Source organism: Aegilops tauschii, chromosome 3 (genome assembly GCF_002575655.3).
Source record: "Aegilops tauschii subsp. strangulata cultivar AL8/78 chromosome 3, Aet v6.0, whole genome shotgun sequence".
Taxonomy (NCBI): domain Eukaryota; kingdom Viridiplantae; phylum Streptophyta; class Magnoliopsida; order Poales; family Poaceae; genus Aegilops; species Aegilops tauschii.
Genome location: NC_053037.3, coordinates 28,124,235 through 28,131,951, shown reverse-complemented (window position 1 = coordinate 28,131,951; position 7,717 = coordinate 28,124,235). Strand labels below are relative to the sequence as shown.

At 46.9% G+C, this 7,717-nt stretch overlaps 1 long non-coding RNA gene across 1 annotated transcript; it reads left to right on the top strand.

Moving 5' to 3' along the window:
• The first annotated feature begins 5,794 nt into the window (after nucleotides 1-5,794).
• On the top strand, nucleotides 5,795-7,205 carry LOC120975300 (uncharacterized). Its single transcript, XR_005771084.3, has 3 exons — nucleotides 5,795-5,949; nucleotides 6,113-6,170; nucleotides 6,905-7,205. It is a non-coding gene; the product is annotated as an uncharacterized lncRNA (long non-coding RNA).
• Nucleotides 7,206-7,717: the final 512 nt, after the last annotated feature.

The window sequence follows — 7,717 nt, the reverse complement described above, 5'->3', positions numbered from 1 at the left end:
AAGCGTGAACATTGCGCCCGATCTGTTTATGGAGACAATTCTGTACACAACGCTGGTAAGTCGCCTGCGCACACTTGAGCCCAAAGGGCATAGAGACATAGTAGAAGGCTCCAAAGGGAGTGATGAACGCCGTCTTCTCCTGGTCCTTAACTGCCATCTTAATCTGATGATACCCGGAATAGGCATCCAAGAAACTTAAGCGTGCACAACCTGCCGTAGCATCAATGATCTGATCAATACGGGGGAGAGCAAAAGGATCAGCCGGACACGCCTTGTTCAAGTCCGTGTAGTCCACACACATCCGCCAGGTGTCGTTCTTCTTAAGTACAAGCACCGGGTTAGCCAACCACTCTGGGTGAAAAACCTCAACAATGAACCCGGCCGCCAAAAGCCGGGCCACTTCTTCACCAATAGCCTTCCGCCTCTCTTCGTTAAACCGTCGAAGGAACTGTCTGACCGGCTTAAATTTTGGATCAACATTGAGAGTGTGCTCAGCGAGTTCTCTAGGTACACCTGGCATGTCAGAAGGTTTCCATGCGAAGATGTCCCTATTCTCACGGATGAATTCGATGAGCGCGCCTTCCTATTTCGGGTCCAGATTTGCACTGATGCTGAACTGCTGAGACGAGTCACCTGGAACAAAATCAACAAGTTTAGTCTCATCGGCTGATTTAAACTTCATTGCTGGTTCATTCTCCGTGGTTGGCTTTTTCAGAGAGGTCATATCTGTTGGGTCAACATTGTCTTTATAAAATTTCAACTCTTCTGTGGCACAAACAGACTCTGCATAAGCCGCGTCACCTTCCTCACACTCCAGAGCCACTTTCCGGCTGCCGTGAACCGTAATGGTCCCGTTGTGACCCGGCATCTTGAGTTGTAAGTACACATAACACGGCCGTGCCATGAACTTGGCGTAAGCCGGCCGTCCAAATATGGCGTGGTAAGGACTTCTTATCTTGACCACCTCAAAGGTCAACTTCTCCACCCTGTAGTTGTTCTCATCACCGAAGGCCACTTCCAGTTCGATCTTGCCGATTGGATAAGCCGATTTACCGGGTACCACACCATGGAAGATAGTATTTGACTGGCTGAGGTTCTTATCAACTAGCCCCATACGACGGAAAGTCTCATAATAGAGGATGTTGATGCTGCTGCCTCCATCCATGAGTACCTTTGTGAACTTATAGCCTCCCACTTGAGGAGCCACCACTAAGGCCAGGTGGCCCGGGTTATCCACCCGGGGAGGGTGATCCTCCCTACTCCACACTATGGGCTGCTCCGACCACCGTAAGTAGCGTGGAACCGCCGGCTCAATAGCATTAACAACCCTCTTGTGAAGCTTCTCGTCTCGTTTGCACAAACTAGTGGTGAACACGTGATACTGTCCACCGCTAAGCTGCTTTGGGTTGGTCTGATAGCCCCCTGTTGCTGTTGATGACCCTGACTAGACTGTTGATTAAAGCCCCCTTGACCGTTCTGAGGACCGGAATTTGACCCGCCGCCCGGGCCATGAAAGCCGCCGGCGCCTGAGCCGCCACCCGGACCATTGTAGTTTTTAAAGGCCTTCATGATAGCACAATCCTTCCACAGATGAGTCGCTGGCTTCTCTCTAGAACCGTGTCTCGGACAAGGTTCATTCAACAGCTGTTCCTGAGAAGGTCCTGACCCGCCGCCTCGGGGAGGGGGCCTCCCCTTGCGTCGCTGGTTATTACCTTGAGAGTTGGTGTTGGCTACAAACTCTAGGCTGCCATCGGCCTTGCGCTTGCCTCCTCCTTGGTTCCCCGGGCTAAACTGAGGACCCTTGCCGTTGCCGTTCTTCTTTCCCTTCCCTGCCCTTTCATCATCTGAAGGGGGATCCTTGGTACCATCGGAATCGGCGTACTTGACAAGAGCTGCCATCAGTGTACCCATATCAGTACAGTCACGCTTAAGCCGCCCGAGTTTCATCTTTAGGGGCACAAAGCGACAGTTTTGTTCCAACATTAAGACTGCAGAGCCGGCATCCATCTTATCCGATGAATGTATGATCTCCTTGACCCGGCGAACCCAATGGGTCGTGGATTCACCCTCCTGCTGCTTACAGTTAGTCAGATCCACGATTGACATAGATTGCCTGCAGGTATCTTTGAAGTTTTGAATGAACCGGGCTTTCAGCTCAGCCCAAGACCCGATGGAGTTCGGCGGTAACCCTTTCAACCACGTGCGGGCAGTTCCATCTAACATCATGGTGAAATATTTGGCCATGGCCGCCTCGCTGACTTCCAGCAATTCCATAGCCATCTCATAACTCTCGATTCAGGCTGCCGGCTGTAAGTCTGCTGTATAGTTAGGCACCTTCCTAGGTCCTTTGAAGTCCTTGGGTAGACGTTCATTACGGATAGCTGGCATCAAACACGGGACACCCCCGGTTCTAGTAGGGATACCCGCATCAACGGACATCGTCGGATAAGCCGGGGGGGTCTGGTAAGCCATCACTTGAGGCGCCTGCTCCGCCTCCTGGCGTGCTTGGTCTGCTACGTAGAAGGCTCCATTATGAGCCGGGCCATGACCAGGGGGCGGGTCATGGCGTCAGACATTACTTGAGCCGGTCGCCGAGACCATGTGCCGGCTGTAACTCGAGCTCTGCCCTAGACGAGGGGTTGAATGGATCCTATCCCGGCTGTAGGAGTACGCCTCTTGCTGCGCCAGCGCTGTCTGGAGGAGTTCTCTGACCCGGCAGGTCTCAATAGCCGTCGGAGAGTCGCCATCAACGGGCAGAGCCGCCAGCCGTGCCGCTGCGGCGACCATGTTCTCCAGCGGGTTATTATAATGGCCCGGGGGTATTGGCACATACTGAGGCGGGGCGGGGGGCCCCTGGGGAGTCCCCATCACTCGTGGTTGAATAAGGGGTCCAGATCCGGGTGCTACGACCCCCGGCGGGTGACTAGACCCTGCACCCGGTGTGTTGAAGAGGTTGCGCGGATCGTAAACCGGCGGGAGTCGAGATTGAGCCTTTTGATGCCTCCTTCTCATGACCTCATTGGCCGCGTTCTGATCCATCGTGAGTTGCAAGGACTGCGCCTGAATCAGCTGAGTCCGGGCATCGAGCGCCGCCCGCTCCGCAGCCAGTCTGATCCCTTCCGCTGCAAGGTCCTCTTTAGCTTTTATCAGATCCAATTTTAGCTGTGCCACCGCCGCATCATGCTGAACTTGATCCGCCGGGTCGACCGTTGCGGTTAACAGGGCCGTCATCTTATCCGTGAGATCCATCAGCACCTGAGCCGGGGAAGGCACCGGGTTTTCCGATCCGGAAGCGGGGTTCTGAACAGGCTGCGCACCAGCCATAAAAACTCCAACCTGACTTGGCGGCTCAAAAAGGTCCGGAATACCGCTGCCATCGGAATAACTCATGAGCCTGCCATCTTGAAGTTGGTACAACGAGTTTGACTCATCAGCGGCCGACTCGCCGTCAGAGCCGGCGGCCGCCTCATCCCCAGACCCAGATGGATCAGAGGGCCCTCCGTGGATGCATCCCACAAAAGCGCGCTTTAAGGCAGGCCGGGCCCGGGCGGGTCGTGCGCGCTGAGCCGTTTCGATGAGACCGGCGCGGAGATCCGGCTCGGGGCCCGGCTCTCCAATCTTGCCGATGAAGACATGAATTCCACCGAAGGGGACCCGGTACCCGTACTCCACTGAGCCGGCGTCGGGGCCCCAGTCCGCATCGTCGATGTAGAGCTTGCCGCGACGACTCTTGGTCATCCGGCCCACAGCGTATCCCTTGAGCCCTTCGAAGCTGCCCTTCAAGAACTCAAATCCACCGTGCGCCAGCCCCACGGTGGGCGCCAACTGTCGTGGAATTGTCACGGTAGATGTCCTCGGGTTAGGACTTAGTCGTGGATCCATCGCAATTGGGAAGCTTGAAGGGGTTAAGTGGGACAAGGAACACGAGGGTTTATACTGGTTCGGCCCCTTAAGGTGAAGGTAAAAGCCTACGTCCAGTTGAGGTGGTATTAATCAGGGTTTCGATAACCAGGGAGCTAAACAGCTATGCCCGGCTCTCGATCAGATTGTTGTCGTCCCTAAACCGCTGCCGGGTCGTCCCTTTATATAGGGAGGTTGACACCCAGCGGCCCTTAGAGTCTCGGCCGGCTCATAAGAGTGTCCGGCTCGGACTCTAAACAATACTTGCCTTATACTACAAGTTCTCCTATAACAATAAAGATTGTACTACGGGCTTTAAGCCATATCCGGGTCTCAGCCCATCTCTGGCCCATTATCTTGGAACTTGGCTCCGGGCTTCTGGCAATGACCCTACAAGTAACCCGGCCCTCCTGGCGGGTGACTCCAAGGTCTATATCCTCAACATCTGCTCTTTTCTTCTCCTGTAGACGTGCAACAAACTGGCTGTATATCCCTTCTCTCTACAGGGAAAACAAATCCCAAGTGAAAACTAATCCTAACCATAGGTGCTGCCTACGACATGGGTGACATGAAGGAAGTAACCAAGTCCTCCATTGTCCAGTCATGGACGTGACTCAGTTCTTGTCTTCAGGTTTGGCCCCGTTAGATCACGTAAGATGTTCATGTCCCCATTGAAGAAAAATAAACGTATGTGTAAAATCCTCGTATCAATTTGACCATTAGATTTTTTTTCTTTACTGAAAAATACTGCTGCTTTGTGGAATTTCTTCATCTTATAATGTTCCCCCGTGTAATTTGAACGGATGAAGCATAAATATACTATTTTTGTTATACATCTTAACTTAGTATACGATGGCTTGCTGTGCACATGCTACAGCCACGATATGTATATGGTTCCTTATGTATTGCTACGTTGGCTTTGAAACTGAGAAGAATTATTTCTTTTGCTGTTTAATGGTTAGTTATTGATTTATATTTTGAAGATTCTGCTCCTATTTCCCTTCTGAAATAAAAGTTGATCTTCAAGTTTTCTTAGTCACACATATGATTATTATGTACGACTATAGCATCAGCAAGGTGTTTTTAATTATTACGAAGTGATGAATATTTGAACCACTATTTGGCGGTAAGTTAGAAGCTTTCCCTTGCTTTCTGAAAATAATATAGGTACTTCTGTTACAGCTTGGAGCTGATGTAGTGTTATCTCAGTACAGTGTCCAATATAAATTATGTTCTATATTCATATCCACTTCTAGTCAAAATAATCACAATTGTATTATCTTTTTGACTGCCTTTTTGTCAACATGGTATCTCGATGTATCCTTTAAAAATCATGAATAATATTTAAATATTAGAAGTTTGCCTTTTCAACTAAAAAGGATATTGTTATTGTGGTTAACATGAGTTCAGGACACAGTGCTTCTATAGATCTATTTCTTCGGATGCTATTCCCCACTAAAAGTCAGGAACGGCTTCTATTCTGCCTATTACATGTATAAAATCTGGAAAGAACTAATGGTTTAGTTCTGCAAATTCTATACGAAAAGGGAAAGAACAAACTAGATACAGGATAACCTTGATGGACTATTATTTTTTAATACTATCAGCCTGTACTCATGAAAATACACTACAAGGAAATAATCACCTACAAGTTGTCCCTACATAAGGTACTCTTTTGGCCATTCCACTACAAATTAGTTACTCTTTCAGCAATTTCAATACAAATTAGTGTGTTTTGCCCAATATTATGTACCTAGAATAGTACACACCCTATCGATTTGCAACCATCCATTTCCGGGTCTAGAGTTTGAACCATCTCTTTTTGTTCATTATCCCCAAAAATATTTACTCATCGTTGAACAATAACATAATGCCTGCCATAGTAAGAATTTGAACAACAGTGTGCATGTTCTTGATGATGATCCCATGATAAGTTAGCATTATCTTTTTTGAATTGGCAGGTAAGGTCCTACCGACGACAATATTTGACTTCGTTGTATTTTTGTTCCTCTCACGGGACATCATACCAGAGTTGAAACCGAACTGAAGGTACAAGGCATGGCCTGGTAGACAACCTACTTCTTTTTTTGGGGTTGGATTTCAGAAACCGCGGGCCTATATTGTGTGCTGCATGTATTAATTCCACTATTTAGTTTCACATGAAAGAATCTTAGTATAATTAAAATCAACTAGGTATTCCAACTCGATGCAGGGGGACGCCATGGAGCAAGTCGAGTTCGTGGAGCAAGTCATGGACGATGCCAAGGAAGGTATACTCTCTCCCTCTCCTTACCGTGCTACTGCTTGTTGTGTCCATGGCCATTGAGCTGTGCTAGGTTCTGTGCTGCTGTCGACGCACATTTATAAGATTTGGGGCTGTAGGTTTCAGTGGATTTATTTAGAAATAAATAGATCTGTTGGTTCACAGAAAACAGTTTTACTATAGATGTAAAGAATTAGCAATGGATCTCTAGGCTGGTGATGACCATGTAAATTCATTTCAGTGGATTTGGGGCTGTAGGTTTGTTTCAAAGCGTGGTGAGCACTTATAGGTTTCCCTATTTCCTGTTGGATGACTGAAACCAACTAGAAATAGATATTTTGGTTCAGTTTCAGATGAGAAACCGTTTTGGTCCAGTTTGCTAACAAACTGGAGAAGAAAAGAGAAGTGGTACTGTCAATCACATTGCCCTATGCACATCAGCACTTAAGCTAATGTCCATATAATTTTATTTAGCCATGTTTTCTGCAGGTTGTGTCGTATATTGTGGCGTCTGGATTAGTCATCAAGGGCAACTAACACTCATGCTGGTATCTTCTCATAATCACATACGAATTTGTGTTCAAATTGTAGTGCTATCGTGTTTATTTGTTTCTTCTTATTTGCTATTAGACTGTTGTCCAGACCAAAAAAATGTGCTGATGAGCAGTAAGTGTGCGCAAAGCGGTTCTTACTTCTTAATGCACTGTGTGTTAATGGTTCATTTTGTTATTTTCTTTGTAGGTTCAAAAGATACATGGATGATTATATGGGTGCATGACAAGTACACTGCAATATGATGATGATGATGATCTTCCAGTTCATGATTATGATGATGGATGCTTTCAGTTTTAGTTAAGTTGTAGGGATGTTGTTCCTATTCGATGATGTTCCTCTGTTATGTTTTAGTTAAGTATGAGGGATGTTGATTAATGCTTTTAGTTAAGTTTCTTTCTCGAGAAATATTTAAATATGCATCACATTTAGATGCTCTTCCTCCTGTAATATCCACTACTGTAATCCAACAATTTTATCCAATATATGATTTCTTCCTCTTGTGAGTATATTTTCTTGTCTTTTCCTAGCTTGATATACATAATTATCACCATTATGTGGAGCATTAATTCAATTGCTGTTATATACATATATTATTATTATTATTATTATTATTCACACTATATATGTACAAACACCTAAAGCGTGGCAAATTATCTATTGCCAAACAATGAGATTTGGATTCCGGTATATTGAGCACCAGCGTATAGAAGTGTTGTAGAAGTTTGTTTTGTGTGTTGTACTCTTGCAACGATCCCTTTACCAACGGTAGTATATGCGTTGCATTATGCGCTAGCAACACTGGATAAGGCAACGCATCCCAAACCGTTGGTAAAGATACTAGCAACGGATATATGGACTTTTAGATACGGGGAAAAGCGTTGTTATAGGTGAGGTCATGTTGTAGTGAAACTGAGCGCAAGACTTGCAACAAGTCAATCAAATTCCTGAAAGTGAAGTGGTCGCATCATTCCGACCGGGAAGCCACCTGGGAACGCGAGG